The sequence below is a fragment of the Protopterus annectens genome, chromosome 7.part0 (genome assembly GCF_019279795.1).
Source record: "Protopterus annectens isolate FY-2018-M chromosome 7.part0, PAN1.0, whole genome shotgun sequence".
NCBI lineage: Eukaryota > Metazoa > Chordata > Ceratodontiformes > Protopteridae > Protopterus > Protopterus annectens.
The window spans coordinates 914,454,523-914,476,735 of record NC_056739.1 but is presented as its reverse complement, the minus strand read 5'-3'; the positions used below and the strand labels follow the sequence as shown (position 1 = coordinate 914,476,735).

Below are 22,213 nucleotides of genomic sequence, written 5' to 3'. Positions count from 1 at the left end.
TCTGCAGTTTTATTATGGGAAGGAGTAAGTCTGTTTTATAAAACTACCTATTTTAATATGGAAACTATTTCATGTTGAAGGACTGTGGGTGAGATTCAGTGTCATAATATTCATAGTATGTTTGGTGCACTGGGAAAAAAATTTGCGTAAAAAGTCCTTGTGCACATTAGAGACAGAAGAATATGTTGGCCATAAAATTGATGCTTTAGCACACTCCACAGTTAATATATGCTCCACCTAGTGTTTCTAATGAAGCTGACATCTTATGTGATTATAGGAGCACCATTCATACTGACTCCCTGCTTGCATAAGGAGCTTGTCAGTCTGTGCATCAGGGCAGCACAGTAGGAAGACCCCACGAACAGTACAGAAATGCATATCAAACATAAGGTTTCACGTATAGTCATAAGTCTATAATAGTAATGCCCTTCAACACTCCCAGGACACATGGAATCACAAGCTTGCTCCTCAAAAGCAGGACATATTTGTGATACTCCCAGGGCACAAGAATCTCCCCGTATTGTTGAAAAGCAGTACTAACAGCCAGTAGGACATTGATTTTATGTCAGAACAGTGACATCAGTGGTGGGAGTGGGCTGAATAATGATACAAATATGTTATACCTTATTTTGTAATGAGACTACTGTTTCCACTCAAGTTTCTTGAAAAGTAGTAGTGCAACCTGTGTACCAACCAAGACTTAATGTTTGTATACTGTGATCGCCCTGGTATTCTTACCCTGCTACACACAACAAGCAGATTTATTTTTATTTTATTTTTCATTTGTTTACCGGGAAAACCCAGCTGGACCAGGTCCATTTTCAGTGGATGCCGTGGGAGAAAAGCTCCACAATTAAGATCTAGTAAGAAGTTAATACAATGAGAAGACAGTGGATTACATACAAAAAGTTAACAGGCAATGCAGGACTGAAATGCAGTTAGATTAAATATTTACAAAGGTAGTATAGACAGTTTACATTACTAGTAAGCGTACACTGAAAGAAGTACAAAGACCAATGTGACTTATTCTAAGAAGATGTATTTCTGTGCAAGTAGAATAATGTGAATTACAGACTGAAGCTGTATGGAGAAGAGAAGGTATAGAGATTGTCAAGTGGTACATCAGCAGATCCAAGTTGTCCTAAGATGAGATTTGAGTAATCTTTTGAAGTTTGTGTTCGTTTTAGTAGAGGTTATATTAGTGGGGAGATTATTCCATTTCTTGGCTATGATGTGGGAATATAGAGCTTTACCTGCAGTGTTAGCAGTAACACTGAGGAGAGATTTATTAGATGAGCGGAGAGGGCGACTGGAAGAGTGGGAGGTTAATAGCTGTTTAAGGGCAGGATTTGTTTCTGGGTAGTTTCTGATGATAAAGGTGCAGGTGAGTTGTTTGTAAGTTAGTAAGTTAGGAAATTCAAGCCATTGAAGTTTTTAGTACTTGACAGTGATGAGTTCTAAAGGGGGAAGTGTTGGCAAATTTGGCAATCTTGTTGTAGCATGACTCTTAACTTGTCCAGATCTGCTTTTCTAGTTTGGGTTAGGATTGGTGCAGCATAAGTAAGTGTTGATAAGAGGTGAGTTTCAGCAAGGGTGATTCTTGCTTTATCTGTGAGTTAGTTTTTGTGCCTGTAAAGGGTTCCCATTTTTTTGTGAACTCCCTGAATGGTTTGTGCTGTGTGTAGATCGAATGATAGGTTATCAATTTCAACTCCTAAGGAGTTTTTTTTTGTGGGTGGAAGGAGAGATGATAGTGCCATTCCTAGATGAGATAGTGAAAGTAGAGGGGGTAGATTTTGTTTTATTAGGGGTGAACAGGAGAAGTTTGGTTTTATTGGGGTTAAGAATAAGTTGGATGTCAGTGATCCAAGTTTCAATAGCAGAGGATGATTCTTGGGCAAGTTGTTATAGAGTGTTGATAGATGGGGCTGTACAGATGAGAGTGGAGTCATCTGCGTACTGAATAAGTGAGGCTTGCTTAGAAGAGGTGTATAGATTGTAAAGATAGAGAAGAGTAGTGGGCCTAATATTGAGCTTTGTGGTGCACCTATAGAGTTAGGGAGAGGAGGGGATAGTTCATTGTGTCATTGTACAGATTGTTTATCTGATAAGTAGCTTTTGAACCGGGAGATAGTAGGGGAAGTAAAGGATAGAGAATGAAGAGCATCCAATAGTTTAGGATGTGAGACCATGTCAAATGCTTCAGAGAGGTCTACAAAGGTAGCAAATACATAGTAGTAGTTGTTTCTATGATGATTAACCAGATCGGTGAAGGAGAGAAGAGCAGAAGTTGTACTATGGTGAGGGCGGAATCTGTGTTGGGTGGAGGAGAGAAGATTGTCTGTATTCAGGAATTGCATAACTTGTGAGTGTATGCATTTCTCTAGGGGCTTAGATAAGAGGGAAAGAATGGCTATAGGCTGATAGATGGAAAAGCCGTAAGATTTACCATGGTTGTGAAGAGGTATAATGTAGGATATTTTCCATAGTTGTGGCATATAAGCTTCCTGAATGGACCTGTTTATTAGGATTGATACTGGATATGATAGTGAGTCCGCTGCTATTTTTAGGAAGTTAGCAGGAATACCGTCTGCTGCTAGTCTGGTAGGTTTTAGTTTGAGGAGAAGGTTTCTAATTTTAGATGTAGGGACATGTGAGAGAGGGAAGGATGGTACATTGGTAGAGTTGCCAGGAAAGTTCCCAGCAGATGAGGCTGGTGAGGTATTAGTGTTTGTTAGTTGGTTGGACAGAGTTTGGATTGAGGTTATGAAACAACAGTTAAGTTGGGAAGCTATATTTTGGGGATTTTTTGAGTATTTGTCTTGGAGACCTAGGAAGTAGTTTTGTTTGTCTAGTTTAGTTTGTTCTTTGGCTAGATTCCTAAGTTGTTTATACTTTTGCTTGGTATGATAGGAGTTTTCTTGTTTCCATTTCTTCCAGGCCTTGTCTCTGTTTTTTAGTAGGGCTGTTATGTCCCGACTTAACCATGGAGCATAGTTTACTTTGGTTTTTATCTTTCTTATTGGTGCAATGGAATTTAGAAGTGAGATAAATATATTATTAAAGTAGTCTACTGCCTGATCAAGGTGTAAAGTTCTCAGAGGCTGCCAGTTACATTGCTGTAAAATGTTTAGCTTATCTGTGGTTAAGTTACAATCATCCCTGATGTGTCTATAGATTATGGGATTAGGAGTCTTGTTTCGTTTTCTGGGAAGGAAAGTGAGGAGATGGTCACTGAGAACATCAGGTAAGCATCCAGTCTGTTAGTGATGTTTGGGGTTATTTACTAGTGTCCAGTCAATGATGGATTGTTTATGGGTTTTTTGTCTATTCTGGTGGGTTCTTGAATTAGTTGTGTGAAACCATAGATGCTAATATTGTTAGTGGGGTTGTTGGAATTGCAGGCTTGACAGTCAGTATTGAGGTCCCCTAATAAAATTATTTCTTGAGGGGAGTTTTGATTCAGCCATTGAAGGATTTCTTCAGTAGTTGGAGAGTTATTTCCAGGAGGAATGTAGCAGCAAAAAATGTAATTTTTTTTTATCATTGTTTATTGGTAGGATAGAGCCTATGGTTCGGCGTTTTGAAATGTTGGCAAGGGGGTATGAAATGGCTGGAGGTTTATTTCGTTTTTGAATAGCATTGCAACTTCACCACCTTTCCTATTTTCTCTATCTAGCCTTAAGATGATGTAACCTGGTGGTAGAATTTCCTCACTAGGGATATGTGGTTTCAGCCATGACTCAGTAATGGTGAGAATATCAGGAGAGTAATGAGTAATAATAGCATGTAGCTCTTGGAGATTATTGGAAATACTCATTATATTAATATTAATTATTAGTAGGTCAGATTGAGGTCTACTGGGGAGGTCAGTAAAACTGTGCCCTGGGTTTTGTATGTCACTAGCGATAAGTCGTCTTTTACTGAGTTGGAATATGGGTTTGATAGCATAGGTAAGTTTTGAGAGTGATATATATACTGCTTTCTTATTGATAGTTAAAGATAGATGGATGTTAGAAGTGTGTAGCATAATACTAGTGTTAAATAGTGTTGGACAGACTGCAAGTTAGTTTGTATAGCTGTTATGTAGGAAAGGGAGGTGAAGGCTAGTAGGAGCAAGGGTAGTAGGACTTGCATTGTAGTTTATTTTGGATAGGTTAAGGTAGTGTTTGTTGCTGTGTGGTGGAGGTGGAGTTATGATGTGTAAGTTCTAGTATGGGTGTGGTGGTAGAGTAGGAGGTACTGAGAATTGGCTAAGACAAATGATTGGAGCAGAAAGTATGCCAGATGACTAAGAAGAAGTATAATGTTCGGTGTGGTGAGGGTGGGTGGCATTTGGGAGTGTAGGGTAGGGGAGCGGAGTGAGCCCGAAGGGTGAACGGAGTGGTTTCAGACCCCCAGCATAGGTGAGTACCAAAAAAGTATCAGAGAGTGAAGGTGAGGGCAGAACACTGATAACAGTTTAATGAATGCTAAAATCTGTAGTTAGTGTTTATAGATATCAAAGACCAATAACGTAGATGTTATTTAACTAAATTGTACAAAAAGAAACAGTAGTAATACCTATCATCAGTAAAACCCTAAGCTACAGATAGTTAAAGCTAACGTGATACACACATTATCTAAGAGACACCAATGACAGTAAAAGTAATAGGAATGGGTTTTAAAAATGGCGCCAGAATCACTCTAGGGCTAAATAAACTCTTTGAATGACATGAGATGAAAGGGGAAGGATAATATGCTAATCAGGGCTTGACAGTTAGTAGATGGTGGAACCCCACGAGGCAATATGGCAATTACCAAAAACAAACAGCCAAATTCACTTAGTAGCTATTTAAAACCTACAGGACTGAATAAAAAAACCTAAAAGCTGTTTAAATGCAAAAAGAATACACAATATAAAGAGACCGATAAAATGATAGTATGGGGAGAGGGCGGAGACCAAACCATAGGACTATGATAAAGTGGGCACCACAGTAAATACATTTTAATGTAAAAAAAGAGTATTATGTATAGTTTACAAGAGATGTAAACAATTTAGACATGCACAGTAGGGCAAGTGAAGTATATGGTCCTTGAATTGTGCTTGTGACACTAGGCTGTGTAATGAAGATGTCCTGTAGTTCCAGCAAATTAACGCCACTGATAAGAATAAGTAGAGAAAAGAGATTTTCTTGTCTAACTACCTCCGAGCTCAGGAGTAAGTAAACTGTTTGGAGAAATAAAAGAGAAAAAAAACAGAACAAATGATTAAGGTTCAATACAGAACTGTAGAATGGAGTTAAGTTAAAAAAAACAATACTAAGCATGGATTAAAATACATTTACAAACACACAAGTAAAGAAAGAGGAGCAATTGCATAGAACCATACTATAGCACTAAAAATGCTGAATCTGAAACAGTTAAAGAAAATATGACTGCATTTTAAATCATAGAATCGGCTGCACAGTCTGCCGATAATGCAGAAGGACTGCACATTACATATAATCGGCTATACAGTCTGCCGATAATGCTAAATGACTGCAAATTAAAAGAACAGTCAGCTACACAGTCCTTCATACAGATGTCCTTCTATTCCCATGTTGCAGTATTCTACATATGGGTTTACTCCTCTAATATCACGTACGTAGGCCAGTATCCATAAGCTTTCAGGCCATCCAAGGTGGGTTAGACATCTGACATAGCCGAGAGTACATGGGCCATAAAGGTGACATTGGCATGTGCCAGCCCTCAGAATTTTTCAGCTGCCAGTCGTACGCCAGGAGTTTCTGCTACCACTGATGTCGGATTCATTTCATAAGGTAAGTACCCCTTTGGGGACCTTTTCAGTCCTTCTAAAAATCAGTATTGCTTGTTCTTGTCATCCAGAAAGGGTAAGTGTCAGTGCGGCTGCCAGATCCCTTGTAAGGATGCCCACAATAAGTGCCTTTTCTGTTTGGGATGGTCGCATGACCACAAGGCCTGCCCTATTTGCCAGGTGTTCGTGCCTAAAACACTACATAGTAGCTTGCATGTGCTTAATCTTTACTTTGAAAACCAGTGTCTGAAGCAGATTACTTTATGTATGAAGGGCTCCTCAGACGTCTCCACAGAACCGCCAAAAAAGAAGGCCAAGACCTTGCAGTCTTCGTCTACTGCTGAGCCTCTTAAGACTAATTCCTAAATTGTGGCCGACGACAGTCTGGACCTGGATCCGCCACTCTGGATGTTGTGAGTGCCTCTAAGGACACCTCACTATCCTTAGGTGAGATCATGTCTGCAGAGGCTATTCTGGCACTGGTTTCCGATACCTGGGGGGAACCTGCAGTGTCTGAGGAACCGTCTGACCCCTCCGTACCTTTGCAATCACCAGTTTCTAGGCCAACTTCCACCGGACCACTTAAAAGAAGAGAAAACCTATTTCTCCCACAACAGAAAGCATGCCTGATTGACAGGCTTTCAGTCAAAGCCTTTTCAGTGTCTTTATGGCACTGAGGCCTACCAGTGTCTAAATTAAACGCATGAATGTTCACAAACGCGAATATGAGTACATTGACACATAAACATCAAAGTACAACAAGAGCAAAAGACGTAAACAACGAAAATCAGAATGCCAGACGTATTTCAGAAAACAACAGCACCATACAGGTAAGGAAAACCTATGTAAACAAACTTCAATAAACACACTTTTGCAGGGGGCAAGCCCCCCTGCACCCCCCTACTTAAATATACTAACTCCGAGATCACACTACAGTGGGGAAAAGGATATATTTCCTCTTCCCCATGATCACCCTGCTGGCCAAGGAAATACAATTGGCGTTCTGATTTTTGATGTTTGTGTCTTTCGCTCTTGTTGTACTTCGTTTGTGTGTCAGTGTACATATATTTGTGTTTGTGAACGTTCGTGCTTTTAATATAGACCCGGCCTACCACTGCTGTTACTGCTTCCACATCTTCTCCTCTCCTGAGCCCTAGGCCTCATCCTACTGAGACAGTTACTAGGGAAGAGGAAGTGCTTTCAGATTCCTCAGAGGAATCATGGACTTACAACTCTCAACTATCTTCTCACTTGGGTTACGGATCCCCAGAGGAAGTGTCAGTGGACCCTGACTCCCCAGTTGAAGGCTTGACCTTTGTTGAAACTATTAGTAGGATGAAGGAACACTTTAAATGGGAATCCTCAGAAATGACTGAGGTGCAAAAGAGGTATTACAACCTCATTCAAATGGAAACCCCCAGACCATCTGCTGTTCCTCCTATCCTGCCTGCCTTTTTAGATGCCTTCTTTTCAGCATCTCTGAACCCTGACTCCCAACCTCCAGCTCTATGCAGACCAGACAGGCTCTGCAAGGTGCCTGACACTGCTAAGCATCTGCTTAAGTACCCACCTGCTGATCCTGCCGCTATATCTACGGGCAAAGCCTCCAAACTCCTACCTACCCACTACCACCATTCTCCCTGCTGACAAAGACAGCAAAACCATGGAAAGGTTGGGCAAAAAGATATATGCTTCGGCTACCTTGGCCTTCAGAGCCACAAACTACCAGACTCACATGGCCAAGTATGCCTTAAATCTCTTAAAATCTGCTTCCAAACATCTGGCAGATATTCCAGACTCCTCTGCCAAAGTATCACTGTCCTCGCTCCTGGCTCTCTCTTCCCAGGTTAGCGGACACTCCATCAAGTGCAGTTATGATGCTGCTGAATCCTCAGCCAGGTCAGCAGCATCAGCTTCTGCTTTACGCAGACACTCTTGGCTTTGCCTACAACCCCTGCCAGATGATTTTAGGGCAAAGCTCATTGATGCTCCCTTGGACAACACTGTACTTTTTGGTTCTAAAGTAACAGCCTTTTCAAATCTCTGCAGCAAAAAGGCAAAGAAATGCTGGATCTTAAATATTTACTGGTGCCACCAATTCCTAAGTTTCACAGAAACTGTCCAGCAAAAACTCAGTTTATTAGGAAGCACTCCCGCACTGCTCCTCCTTCAAGGCCTCGTAAGCCCACAAGGAAATAACCCCCTCCAACTAGAGCATCCCCTCCCTCTAGCCAGAGAATTCCCTTTCAGGACAGGGCAGGTAGCATCTGACTACCTGCCACCCCTGCCTCTGCCTCCCCCTCCTTCTGTACCACTGTCTGCTCGCCTCTCTCACTGTCTCCCTGTTTGGACCAATCTCATCTCAGACAAGTAGGTCCTGCCCATACTTCAAAACGGTTATGTGTCCTGGATCTCCCCACCCTTAGGATGAGGCATACTAGGACCACCTGCTCAGCATCTACACCTTTTGCAACCGGTAGTGCAGACCATGTTAGATCAGGGTAGCATAGAGACAGTCCCCTCAACTGCAAAAGGAAGAGAATTCTACTCAAGGCACTTCCTGGTCCCCAGGAAGGACGGACCCCGGAGACCTATTCTAGACCTCTCCTATATCAACCTTTTTCTAAAGGTCCCTAACTTCAAAATGCTGACCCTACCAGCCCTTTTCCCACTCATAATTCCACAAGGATTCCTGGCTACATTAGATGTAAAGGATGTGTATCTCCACATCCCAGTCAAACCCACCCACAGGAAATACTTGAGATTCTTGGTGGGTTCCTCTCACTTACAGTTCTCTGCCTTGCCCTTTGGTCTTTCCACTGCACCCAGTGTCTTCACCAAATGCTTGGCACCAGTGGTGGCTTACTGCAGGACAAAGGGAATACAGATTTTCTCTTATCTGGATACGTGCTGATCCAGGCCGCCAGCCAGGAAACCCTCCAAGGGCACATTCACTTTGTGGTGACCCTCCTTCAATCACTGGGATTCCAGATAAACCTTCCAAAATCTCATCTTTCCTATATCACCCCTCTGCATAAAGGAGGAACATCAGCAGAATTACACAATTACAGACCCATAGCCATCCTTTCATCCTGTGTCAAAATTCTGGAAGAATGTATCCACACTCCATTACTACTCTCTCCCGACATGGTTTCAGACCAAAGTATAGCACCACCACAGCCCTAATTAATTTCTCTAACACTATCAACCAACTGAGAAATTCAAACCAGCAAGTAGCATCAGTCCTCTTAGACATGTCAAAAGCATTCAACACTGTCTCCCATCAGAAACTCTTTATTACTCTTGCCTCACTAAACCTGTCAAAGGCTTCCCTCTCCTGGTTCCCAAGCTATCTTTCTGACAGACAACAAGGAGTATGATGGAAATCCAAACTCTCACCACTTCTGTTTGTCTGAGTCCACCAAGGGTCCGTACTAGGACCCCTTCTTTTCACCATTTTTTCTAATGATCTAGCCTCATCCGCAACACACACTAAAGTAGTTCAATATGCAGACGATTCACCTTTAATCTGCTCAGCAGACACCTTACCAGACTTCCAGATAGTAGCCCAACAAGCTTTTAATGATATAGAAACATATCTAAGTAAATCACAACTATTCCTCAACCCCAAAAAGAAACATTTATTGCTATTTACCAGTAACAAACAATCACCAACCACCCTTCCTTTCACTAGTCTCTCAGCAAACAACACAGTCATCCAACCAGTTGAGCATACAAAACTCCTTGGAGTAACAATTGACTACAAACTCAGATTTCACCAACACATAGGCAGCACAATTAAGAAAGTTCACATCAAACTTGGCTCACTGTACAGAAGCAAGCCATTCCTCAATGACAATATCAGACTAGCCATATCCAGAGCCTTCCTCCTCTCTACACACCTATATGCTTTCCCCTCTTTACCAGCTAAAAAAATCAGACTTAACCAAAATTGGAAACTTGCTACAACAAAATAGCCCATTTCGCAGCCAACCTTCCCCACCAAAACCCACCTTTGTTTTGCTCTACATAAATTAAATTGTCTCGAGCTACCTAACCTTCTACAATTAAGAAAGTTCACATCAAACTTGGCTCACTGTACAGAAGCAAGCCATTCCTCAATGACAATATCAGACTAGCCATATCCAGAGCCTTCCTCCTCTCTACACACCTATATGCTTTCCCCTCTTTACCAGCTTAAAAAAATCAGACTTAACCAAAATTGGAAACTTGCTACAACAAAATAGCCCATTTCGCAGCCAACCTTCCCCACCAAAACTCACCATTGTTTTGCTCTACATAAATTAAATTGTCTCGAGCTACCTAACCTTCTTTGTCTCTACCAGCTTAAATTCACACACAATATCATCTTCCATCCTTACAGTTGCCCATCCCTCGAGGAACTTGTTGATGTTCTTTGTGTTTCACTGTTGCAGTCCTCACACTAGGGTTATTCTGCCAGGGGTAGCCCTCATTCGGCCCGAATACCAGAGGCTTAGTATTTCTGCGTCGGTTGCTGTCAGTTCAGGACTGATGTCAGGTCATCAGGGGTATAAAAACAGGCAGCTGACACCATTACATCAGTCTTTCTTGCAAGGAGCCCAAAGCAGAAGCAGTTCGCATGAGTGCCAGTTGGCCGCTACCTGAGTTTTCATTTCCAAAATTGAATCATCTTGAAGTCTTCTAAAGCTAAGTACCCCATTGGGGGATCCTTTTTTCTTGCTCTAACTGATGTCTGAAAATGTTAACAATTGTCTCGCCTGTGGATAGCAAATACCACACTGAGATTTACATTCTTACTGCGTCACCTGTTTAGGCCCAGACCACGATGTACCTCACTGTTGGTTTTGTGCTTTGTTCAACGTCCAAACTATTTGTCATCGGGCCCTTATTGTAGCTAAATACTTTCATTCTCGATCTCCGTATTCTGAAATGGCTTCGGTAAACCATATGACTACTGATCTTCCGAAAAAACATAAGGATAAAGACAGAGACCGCACAGGTCCAAAACTGCCAACAATGCTTCCGTTAAGCTAGTTGCCAGTTCGCCGGTACTCAGTGATGTGCTTTCGCAGCCCCTGATTCCGGTTCGATGGATTTGCAGGCTGCTACTGAGACCCATTCGGAGTCCGGTATGCCGCGAGACTCTTCTTTGACTATGGAACCTGCGGATGTGTCTACCTTGGATGGGTCCTGAGCCGTTGTGCAGGCACCGGCTTCTGAGGAAGTTCTTCGCACTACCAATATTCGACACAAACCGATGACTTATTTCGCGTCTTCAGTTCTTTCTAAAAACCACAGAGTTTCTAAGGCCAAGAGTACGAGCTATGCCTAAAAAACTGACGACCCAAACTCAAGCGCTTGCTTCCTTGCCACAATCTCAGATGCTTAAAATGGCAGAAGACCTGATCATGCTGATTAGGAGAAGCCAGCCTTCCCCTGCTAAAAGAAAGAGACTTGTCCCCAGCAACTTTGTCTGACCAAGAGTCCAACATCTGTGAGGTTTCTGAATATGAAGACATGCCCTTATCTGCCTATGATGATTCAGATGCAGAAGAATCCATTCCTTCTGCCTCCCCTCCAGAAGATTTTTCTTTTGGTGAAACCCTACATACTTTGAGAGAGCATTTCCACTGGGAATGCAAGAATTATCCTCAGTCCAAAAAGAGACTCAGGGAATTTTTAGATTTACCACAGCACAAGACCCTTAGGTATCCCTCCTGTACTGGATATTGTGGATGATGTCTTTATGGAATCCAGTCTAACTCCTGATACTTTACCTCCTGCTCCAAGGAAACCTGACAGGTACTACAGAGTCCCTGACTCTCACAAATTTCTCTTCAAAAATCCTACTGCTGACCCAGAGGTAATCTCCCAAGGACCTAAATCAAGAAAAGCTACTACAGCTAAGAATCCCACCCCCTTGGACAGGGATTCCCAAGCTTTAAACAGATGGGGTAAAAAAGTTTGCAACTCTCGCCGTTAGAGCATTGAATTGTCTGTTTCACATGCTGAAATACCAGCAACATACTATGGAAAATTATCTGCATTTCCTGACTGTGCAGAAAATAAAGAATTACAGGAACGTATGCATTCTGTAAGCATATCCTGCAATGTGGGTTTGACGCCCTAGAAGCATCTTGCAGGGCAGCAGTCACAGGTTCTGTACTTAGAAGGCATGCCAGGCTTAAGGAGCAGACCTTGCCAGACCATGTCAAATCAAAATTATTGGATGCTCCTCTGAACAAGGACAATTTGTTTAGCACCAAACAAGAGGAGGTTTTAAAAAAGATGGAAGAAAAGGCCAAGTTTATGCAGACAGTCAAAGATTCTTTGCAAGTGCAGCCTCCAAGATTCAGTAGGCATTGCCCCTCAAAACGTTGGTCCTTTCCAACCCCCTCAAGGCCATCTCAAACTAGACCCCCCCCCCCCCGCAGATTACAGTCTCAGGGTATGCAGAGATCTAAACAATGGAATACCTCCACTTGTAAAGCAGGGAGTGTTAAGCCACCCCCTTAAGGAAAGAATTCACAATGACTTCTCAGTTCCACTCCTCACCTCTGCCCAATTGCTCGTGCCCCTAGGAGGAGAACTTGCCCACCATGCAAAAAACTGGACCTCCATCACCAACGATCAGTGGGTCCTCAACATAGTATCCCAGGTGTACAAATTTTATTTCCACACGCTGCCAACCCCAAAAGAGTTCCCAGACCTTCCTCCGAACCAGTGGGCAGAGGCACAAAATCAAGTTCAGTCCCTGCTCTCCATAAGGGCAATTCAGCTTGCTCCTGCAGAACAGATAAGCTAAGGGTTTTATTCCAGAAAAGAGGGCACCTGGCGCCCAATCTTAGATCTATCCATTCTAAACACCTTCCTGGTGGTACCAGAATTCAAAATGCTCACCCTACAGCAGCTTCTCCCTGTGCTGTCCAAAGATGCCTGGTTAGCCACCCTGGATCTAAAGGAGGCCTATCTGCACGTCCCAATCAAGGGACTCCTGCAGGAAATATCTATGTTTCAGGGCAGGATCTATGCATTACCAGTTCTCTGCACTTCCCTTCGGCTTATCCACTGCTCCCAGAGTTTTCACAAAATACCTGGCTCCAGCCATTGCCTATTGCAGACAGAGAAACATTCAAATTTACCCTTACTTGGACGAGTGCCTGATTCAGGCAGGCACTTAGGAAAAGCTGTTGCAGCACCTGACATTTGTAAAGGATCTTCTAACCTCCCTGGGGTACACAATCAACGAAAAGAAATCCAAACTAGTCCCCAGTCAAAAAATTGTATTCCTGGGAGCAAGCTTGGACACAGCATCCCAGATGGTATTCCTCACTTCAGAAAAACAAGCCTATCTGACTGACTACTTTGCTCAAATGGACACCAGAACCCAGCTATCTGCAAGAAAAATCCTGGAGGCTCTAGGGTTCATGGCCTCCTACATTCTACTAATTCCATATGCCAGACTGCATATGAGGAAACATCAGTGGTACTTAAAAAGTCTTTGGTGCCAACATTCTCAGGACCTGGAAACTATCATACCTATAATACCTTGTCTAAGGAAAGAGTTTCTTTGGTGGGCAGCAGCATGCAACCAAAACACAGGAGTTCCCTTTACACAACCCCATGCTGCCCAGACCCTAGCCACAGATGCATCAGTATGCCTGGGGTGCATATCTGGACGGCAGGTGCATTCAGGGCCACTGGAGCCCAAACCAAATTCATCTGCACATCAACCAAAAAGAGATGCTAGCTGTTAAGCATGCTCTCACAGCTTTCAGATCCCTACTCTCACTGGGGCCTTTACTAATCAAAACCAACAACACCACAGTGATGTGGTACATCAACAAGCAGGGGGGAACCCACTCTTACCCACTCTGCAGGCTAGCCATGACCCTGTGGAACACTGCCTCAGCCATGCATATTCACCTGCAAGCTCAATTCCTGCCAGGCAACCAAAACTCTTTGGCAGACAACTTAAGCAGAAATCTCCTAGACCCTCACGAGTGGCAATTAAACCGCAACACCTTCAGCCTTGTAACCCAGAAATGGGGTACCTTGAAGGTGGACCTATTTGTCTCCCCTACAACCACCAGCTCAGCAAATTCTGCACCAGGGTACCTCACAGCAAGGCCTGGAAAGTGGATGCCCTATCCTTCCAGTGGGTAAACCTCTCAATCTATGCATTTCCCCTCTGCCTCTTCTTACAAGAGTATTACTCAAGATAAGGCAGGAAAGACCAAGACTGGCCACGCCAGCACTGGTACCCACTACTGCGCAGTCTGTCACCAGTGCCCCCATGGCACCTACCCCAGATACCAACCCTCCTTACTCAGCAGGAGGGACAGATCTTGCATCTGCAATTGCAGACCCTGAACCTTGCAGCCTGGCTTATTCCTTGAATTCTCCTCCAGTGGCCAACCTAAACAACCAGGTACTGGATGTCATACGTGAAGCCAGATGACCCAGTACAAGGAAATCCTATGCTGATAAGTGGAAAAGGTATTGTTCCTGTTTTCACACTAAAGGAGCGGATACAGCACAGCCCTCCTTACCTCTCATCCTGGATTACCTAGCAGACCTACTCCACAGAGACCTGTCCTTCTCTTCCATTAAGATCCATGCCACTGCCATCTCTGCTCATTACAGCACTGAGCCACCTCTCTTCTCTCACCCTCTCATCAAGCAGTTCCTGAGAGGGGATAACTTAAGGCCACCAAGAAGAGCCCCCACCCCTGCTTGGGACCTTAATTTTGTGTTGGAAAAGCTCACTCTACCTCCCTTTGAGCATGCAGCGTCAGCAGAGTTAAAATTCCTCTCTTGGAAAACAGCCTTGCTTCTGGCCATCACTTCAGCTAGAAGAGTGTCTGAGCTTATAAGCACTTATGGCTGTGGAACCCTTCATTATTTTTCATGCTGACAGGGACTCCCTCAGGACTAACACAACTTTTATGCCTAAAGTGGTGTCGAGTGTGGCTCTCAACCAATCCATCCATTTGCCCACCTTTTTCCCTAATCCTCAAAATAAGGGGGAAAGGATCCTGCACTCTTTAGATGTGTCTTGGACTAAGCCCTTCACGAAATCTGACCAGTTACTAATCAACTTTGCACCAGGGGTAGAGGGCAAGGCTATATCAAAACAAACCATCTCCAAATGGATAGCACGCTGTATCCAGTTCTGTTACAAACACCATGGGAAACCACCCCCTCATGGGGTCAGAACGCATTCCACTAGGGCAACTTCAACCTGTACAGCCTTTCTCAGGGGAGTCCCTACCAGGGACATTCTGGAAGCTGCTACTTGGAGTTCTGTTCACACCTTCACCAAGCATTACCACCTGCCTATCTTTTCCAAATCCAGGGCGGGCTTTGCAGCAGCAGTCCTGCAGGGCATACTAGCCAGCCCCAACTCTTATTGACTGCCTCCACCCAATCTTCAGCTTTGGGAATCAACCCAAGTGTGATGACTGCAACAGTGAAACATGAAGAACATAGTACATTTGTGTATACTTACCGTAAATGTAAATGTTCGAGTGTATTCACTGTTGCAGTCCTGGATGTTCTTCGTTCCACATTGCTGCAGTCCTTACTATTGGGTAGTCCGCTGTCCAGTCGGCCCGAATACCAGAGTATATGGCTGACGTCGGTCAGGGCGCATTAGACTGACGTCAGTACGTCAGGGTACTAATGCGCATGACCGACGTCATATCCTCAGTCTTTTTTGCCGCATGGTCCGATGCAGAAGCAGTTTTGCGAGTGCAGGTTGGCGTTCTGAAATATTTCCGAAGCCGGAGTTTCAGACCGAATCAGAGTTGGCTAAGTACCCCGTTGGGGAACATTTTGTTTTTTCTTGCCTCAGTATTTAACCGGATGTCAGAAAAAGTGAATAACTGTATTTCTTGTGGGAAACAGATACCTCATAGGGATTACCATACCTTGTGTATACCTTGTTTAGGGCCTGAGCACGACGTTGTTGGATGCCGCTCTTGTGCTAGGTTTAACAAACGCACTATTAAGAGACGGTTAGACTGTGCCAGGTTAGTGTTTGGGAAGCGTTGCAATTATAAAATGCCGTCGGATGCTCCGACGCCCGCTTCGTCCAAGAAGCGCAAGGACAAAACAGCGAAGCCTAGGGTTGATGAAGACGTCGGTTCTTTAGAAGGCTCAGTGGAGCCAGAGGTTTTGCCAGGAGTTTCTTTGGAGTCTCAGGCAGAGACTTTACTGTTACAGGATGTGCCTTCTCAGGAGGTAGGCCAGGCTGAGGGGGCTTCTCAGGTAACTGTTCTTCCCTCTCTTCCCAAGGTAGTTAGAGCCTCTCCTTCTGTTGCCAAAACTTCTTTGAGAGGTAGGCCAAGTTCAGCTTCAGTGGGGGCTTCTCCTAGCATTTCAGGTTCTGTGCCTAAGAAACATATGCTTAAAATGGCAGAAGATTTGATTACTATGATTAGAGGTTCTATGACCTCTCCTGATAAGAGTCCTAGGGTGGAACCGAGTTTGATAGTTTTGAACAGTGTTCAGAGGCTTCTGAGTCTTCTGCGGAAGATTTGCAGGAGTATCCTCCTTATTCTGATTCTGATGTGGATGATTCCACTCCTACAGCTTCTCCTCCTGAGGATTTCTCATTTTCAGAGACTCTGCATTCCATGAGGGAGCACTTTAAATGGGAAGGCCAGGATTACTCTGATTCCAGGAAAAGGCTTAGAGAATTCTTGTTTTTGCCCCAGCATAGGCCCTTAGCTATACCTCCTGTGTTGAATGTGGCGGAAGATGTTTTTGCAGAGGCTTCCCTGAACCCTGATTCTTTGCCTCCTGCTCCTGTTAAACCTGATAGGTACTATAGGGTGCCTGAAGCTCATAAGTATCTTTTTAAGAGTCCTAGGGCAGACCCGGAAACTGTTTCTCAGGGACCTAAAGGTGTTAAGGCCTCTGTGGTTAAAAACCCTGTTCCCACTGATAAAGAGGCAAGGGCTTTGGATAGATGGGGAAAGAAAGTGTATACTTCTTCCACTTTAGCCATGAGTGCGTTGAATTGTCAGTTTCACATGCTTAAATATCAAAATTATCTCCTTTCACAACTGAAATCTAAGGTGGATGCTTTGGCGGAAGGTATTGAGTGTAAAGAGTTGCTGGATTTAGTTCATGTGTCTGAACAAGTGGGTAAGCATTCTTTGCAATGTGGTTTTGATGCTGTACAGGCCTCCTCGAGGGTGGCTGCCACTAGTTCTGTTCTTCGCAGGCATGCCTGGTTGAGGGATCAGAATTTAGCTGAGCATGTTAAGACAAGGATTTTGGATGCTCCTTTACAGTCTGATGTGTTGTTTGGTTCGCCTGTGGAAGCAGTTTTAAAGAAAATGGAGGACAAAGCTAAGTCTATGCAAACTGTTAAAGATTTTTGCAGGTGCAGCCACCGAAGTTTAGTAGAAATTGGCCTACTAAGGGATGGACATATCCTGCTTATGATTCCCAGTCTAGGGGTAGGTCTAGACGTGGTAGGGGCAGAGCTCAAGGTTCTTTTAGGCCTAGAACAGGGAGTTCACCTGCTCAGACTTCTGGTGAGGGCAGGGGTCAGTCCTTTCGTAAACAGACCCAATGACCTGCCTTTTCAGCTGCCAGTAGATTCTCGCCTGGCAGCTCCTTTGGGAGGAAGACTGTCTCTTTTCAAAGAAAATTGGGATTTAATTACTCAAGACAGATGGGTGTTGGATATCATTCACCACGGTTACAGGTTTTATTTCCATACATTGCCCCTTTCAAAGGCATGCCAGACGTTCCTCCTCCACAAAGGAAAGAGGCTCACAAGCAAATTTCTCTGTTACTCCAAATAGGGGCCATTCAGCCAGTCCCTGTATCAGAAAGGGGCCTAGGATTTTATTCTCGCCTGTTCCTAGTACCAAAGAAGGGGAACACGTGGAGACCAATTTTGGATTTATCTATCCTCAACACTTATCTGGACATTCCCAAGTTCAAGATGTTGACGTTACAACAGCTTTTACCTCTGCTGGGCAAAGATCACTGGATGGTAACTTTAGATCTCAAGGAAGCTTACCTTCATGTGCCTATAAGACTAAGTTGCAGGAAGTATCTGCGTTTTCGAGCTGGAAATTCTCATTATCAGTTCTCTGCATTGCCCTTTGACTTATCTACTGCGCCCAGAGTATTCACAAAGGTTCTGGCTCCAGTGATAGCTTACTTCAGGCTAAAAGGAATTAAAATCTATCCTTACTTGGACGACTGCCTGATTCTGGCTCAAGAAAAGGAAGACCTTCTACAGCATCTGGAATATGTTATAGCAGTGCTAAGATGCCTAGGGTATTCTGTGCTCGAAATAAAGTCCAGTCTAGTACCCTCTCAAGACATGTGCTTTCTGGGTGTGAGACTGAATACAGCAGCCCAGATGGCCTTTTTAACCCCGGACAAACAAAAGAGTCTATCACTTTACTTCCATCAACTATCTCATCAGTCCGTGCTGACTGCAAGGACAGTCCTTCAAGCATTAGGGTTCATGGCATCTTGTATTCTGGTGCTTCCCAATGCCAAACTGCATATGAGGAAGCTACAATGGTATCTCAAAAATGTATGGACACAGCACTGCCAGGATTTGGACACTGTCATTCAAATAATACCTTGCCTTCAAAAAGAATTTTTGTGGTGGGCTCAGGAATGTCACCTAAACAAGGGACTCTCTGTGACCCGGCCAGAGGCGAGTCAGATTTTAACGACAGATGCCTCGGACATTGCTTGCGGAGCTCATCTAAATGGAAAGTGGATACAAGACAAGTGGCCTGCCAGACTACAGCATCTACATATCAACATGAAGGAGATGTTAGCAGTCCAGTTTGCATTAATGGCTTTCAAGGAGTTACTTCTTCCAGGACAGGTGTTGATTCTAACAGACAACACAACTGTCATGTGGTACATCAACAAGCAAGGGGGAACACATTCTTATCTTCTATGCAGGCAAGCAATGATTTTATGGGAGACTGCGCTAAGCTTGCAACTAACTCTTCAGGCAAGGTTTCTGCCGAGGGCACAGAACTCCTTAGCAGATGTGTTAAGCAGACAAATCATGGATCCCCACGAGTGGAAACTGGATCTTCATGTATTTCAGAAATTGACAGTGTCATGGGGAACTCCAGACATAGATCTGTTCGCTTCTCCACTAAACCACCAGCTGCCAAAGTTTTGCACAAAGGGGTTTCATCACACAGCTTGGAAAGTGGATGCTCTGTCTTTCAGTTGGAAAAACCTTCATGTGTATGCCTTTCCACCTCTGCCTCTTCTTCCAAAGGTGCTATTAAAAGTCAGACAAGACAAGCCAAGGATGATTTTGATAGCTCCAGATTGGCCTCGGCAACACTGGTACCCACTACTAAGGAGTCTGGTAAGGAAGCCTCCATGGCCTTTACCTTTGATTCCTCATCTGTTATCTCAGAAGGACGGTCATCTGCTCAATGTCAAGCTTCACTCTCTTCATCTAACAGCCTGGCATATTCTGTGTTGAAACACAGCAGGTCTCAACTTCCTCAACAAGTTTTAAATGTGATTATGGAAGCTAGAAGACCTAGTACAAGGAAAGTGTACGCAGAAAAATGGAAGAGATTTTTATTTTGGAGTACAGCAAAGAATTTGGAGATTTCTGAGCCTAATTTGAGTGTGGCTCTTCAATATCTTACTGAGTTATTGGACAAAGGTTTGTCCTTCTCTTCCATTAAGATTCATGCTGCAGCAATTTCAGCTCACTATGATTGTGACCCACCATTGTTTTCGCATCCTTTGTTCAAGCAGTTTCTTAGAGGGGCAAAGAATATAAGACCCCACGTAGAGCTCCTACTCCTGCTTGGGATCTCAATTTTGTGTTGGAAAAACTTACTCTACAACCTTTTGAGCCTGCGGCTACTGCTGAATTGAAATACTTGTCATGGAAGACTGCTTTTCTGTTGGCTATTACTTCTGCAAGAAGGGTGTCTGAGTTGCAGGCCCTTATGGCAGTAGAGCCCTTTTGATTTTCCATAAGGATAGGGTATCATTACGTACTAATCCTTCCTTTATGCCTAAGGTGGTTTCTAGTGTGGCTTTAAACCAAACTATTCATTTGCCTACTTTTTATGCAGACCCCCAAAATAAAGGGGAAAAGATTTTGCACACTTTAGATGTACACAGGCAATTGCGTTATTATTTAAGCAGGACTAAGGATTTTAGGCAGTCTCAGCAGTTGTTTGTACCTTTTGCTTTAAGTCAGCAGGGCAAGCCTGTGTCAAAACAAACTATTTCTAGGTGGATTGGGTTTTGCATTACTTTTTGTTATTCCCATCATGGCAAGGAGATTCCAGCTGGGATTAGGCCTCATTCCACTAGGGCTACTGCCACTTCAACAGCATTCCTGAGGGGGGTGGCAACTAAAGATATTTTGGAGGCAGCTACTTGGAGTTCAGTGCATACTTTCTCTAAGCATTATCACCTTCCTATCTACTCTAAGTCTAGGGCTGGTTTTGCCACAGCTGTTTTGCAAGGCATGTTGTCAGCTCCTGCTTCTTTATGATTTGCCAGCCTCCCTTACCTCTGCTTTGGGATTCTACCCAATAGTAAGGACTGCAGCAATGTGGAACGAAGAACATAGTACAGTTTTGTACCTACCATAAATGTAGATGTTCGAGGATCCACATTGCTGCAGTCCAATTTACCCTCCTCCTTCCCTCTGTGTTTAGGGGTGGTTGTGTAGGTGAGGTTATATGCTGATATTTTTGTATATATTTTTGTATATATTGTACATATTTTTGGTGCAGGTATTTTGGGCCTTGTCTTTTTAGGGTCTTCTGACATCTGGGGCAAGAAAAGACTGAGGATATGACGTCGGTCATGCGCATTAGTACCCTGACGTACTGACGTCAGTCTAATGCGCCCTGACCGACGTCAGCCATATACTCTGGTATTCGGGCCGACTGGACAGCGGACTACCCAATAGTAAGGACTGCAGCAATGTGGATCCTCGAACATCTACATTTATGGTAGGTACAAAACTGTACTTTTCCCAGCCTCCAGCCCCCTTGTCTCTCTCTCTTCCTCACTCCTTACAGGGCTATTGGTATTTACTTTTTACTGGTGGTGTTTTTCCACCATACCTTGGCTCCCTATTTGGGGGATCCTGACATTTGGGGCAAGGCGAACTGATGTAATGGCATCGGCTGCCTGTTTTTATATCCTTGACAACCTGATATCAGTCCTGAAGTGACAGCAACCGATGCAGAAATACTAAGCCTCTGGTATTCGGGCCGACTGAGGGTTGCCCCTGGCAGGATAACCCTAGTGTGATGACTGCAACAGTGAATACACTCGAGCATCTACATTTATGGTAGGTGTACACAACTATACTTTCCCTACTCATGCGTACGAAGTCTAAGATCTGCAGACAGAAACTTTCTCACAGTAAACAAAGCTAACAGCACTCATGGTGAAGCCCTATTCTCAAATCAAATAGCCAAATTATGGAACTCTCTACCCTACACCCTCCAAAACACACATGAATTTACCAGTTTTAAACAACTACTACTTGAACATCTGTCCAAGAACTGGCATTGCTCCTGTTCCAAACCTGACTGACAAGATATCTATAACTCTGCCAACACACTGTCCACTCATCTCATTTTCTCCCTTTCTTCAGTGTTTATTACTACTCAAAAATAAATATATATAAAATAAATATAATTTGGTCATAACTATTTTTTTTTTTTCAAATTAAATTTTTATTTCAATTTCACAAGAAAACTAAAATTTCTGCTTATTATAAAAAGTTAATACATGGTATATACAAGATAACAACGAAGTTACCTAAGGTCATGTTAACATAAAATATCTTGTAGTACAAATTTACGACCTTATCACTGCAGTTCAAAACCTAATTCACTTTTACACATTATAGGTAAATAACAATTGAATTAAAATAAACTTGATGCATGACAGAAAAATAATGATAAGGAATTCTTAATTCTGTACCATGTCTATCATAAAAACTATTTACAATATTTACATATACCTACACTGGGTTGTCACTTATTAATAGTATAATGTGTTTAATTATTGAGTTGAATGAAACCTTGTTAATGAACAATGATAAATCTAGAGTTCATACCATACCTTTTTTTTATTTATGTTGTACACCATCTCGGTTATGAACTTGAAGAAGGACCATCTATGAGTTATATTTAGAGTAGAGTAGAGAGCAGTACTATATAGTAGTCTATCTTTAGAGTTGTTAGAATTTCAATAAGCTTTCCCCAGTATTTCCTGAAATAGGACAATTTCTTTTTGCTTACAGATTTTAATTTGTTGGCCAACACGTATTTGACAGCTACATTTTTAAATTCTGACCAGGAAATTTTATCTCTGTTAAGCCAGTTAAGAGCAATGTAGTATTTAAGC

At 43.2% G+C, this 22,213-nt stretch overlaps 1 protein-coding gene across 1 annotated transcript in view; it reads left to right on the top strand.

The window, feature by feature from the left end:
* Positions 1 to 22,213, top strand: part of TRIP4 (thyroid hormone receptor interactor 4) — a gene marked incomplete in the record, with an annotated part of 1,109,057 nt that overhangs the window by 635,388 nt on the left and 451,456 nt on the right.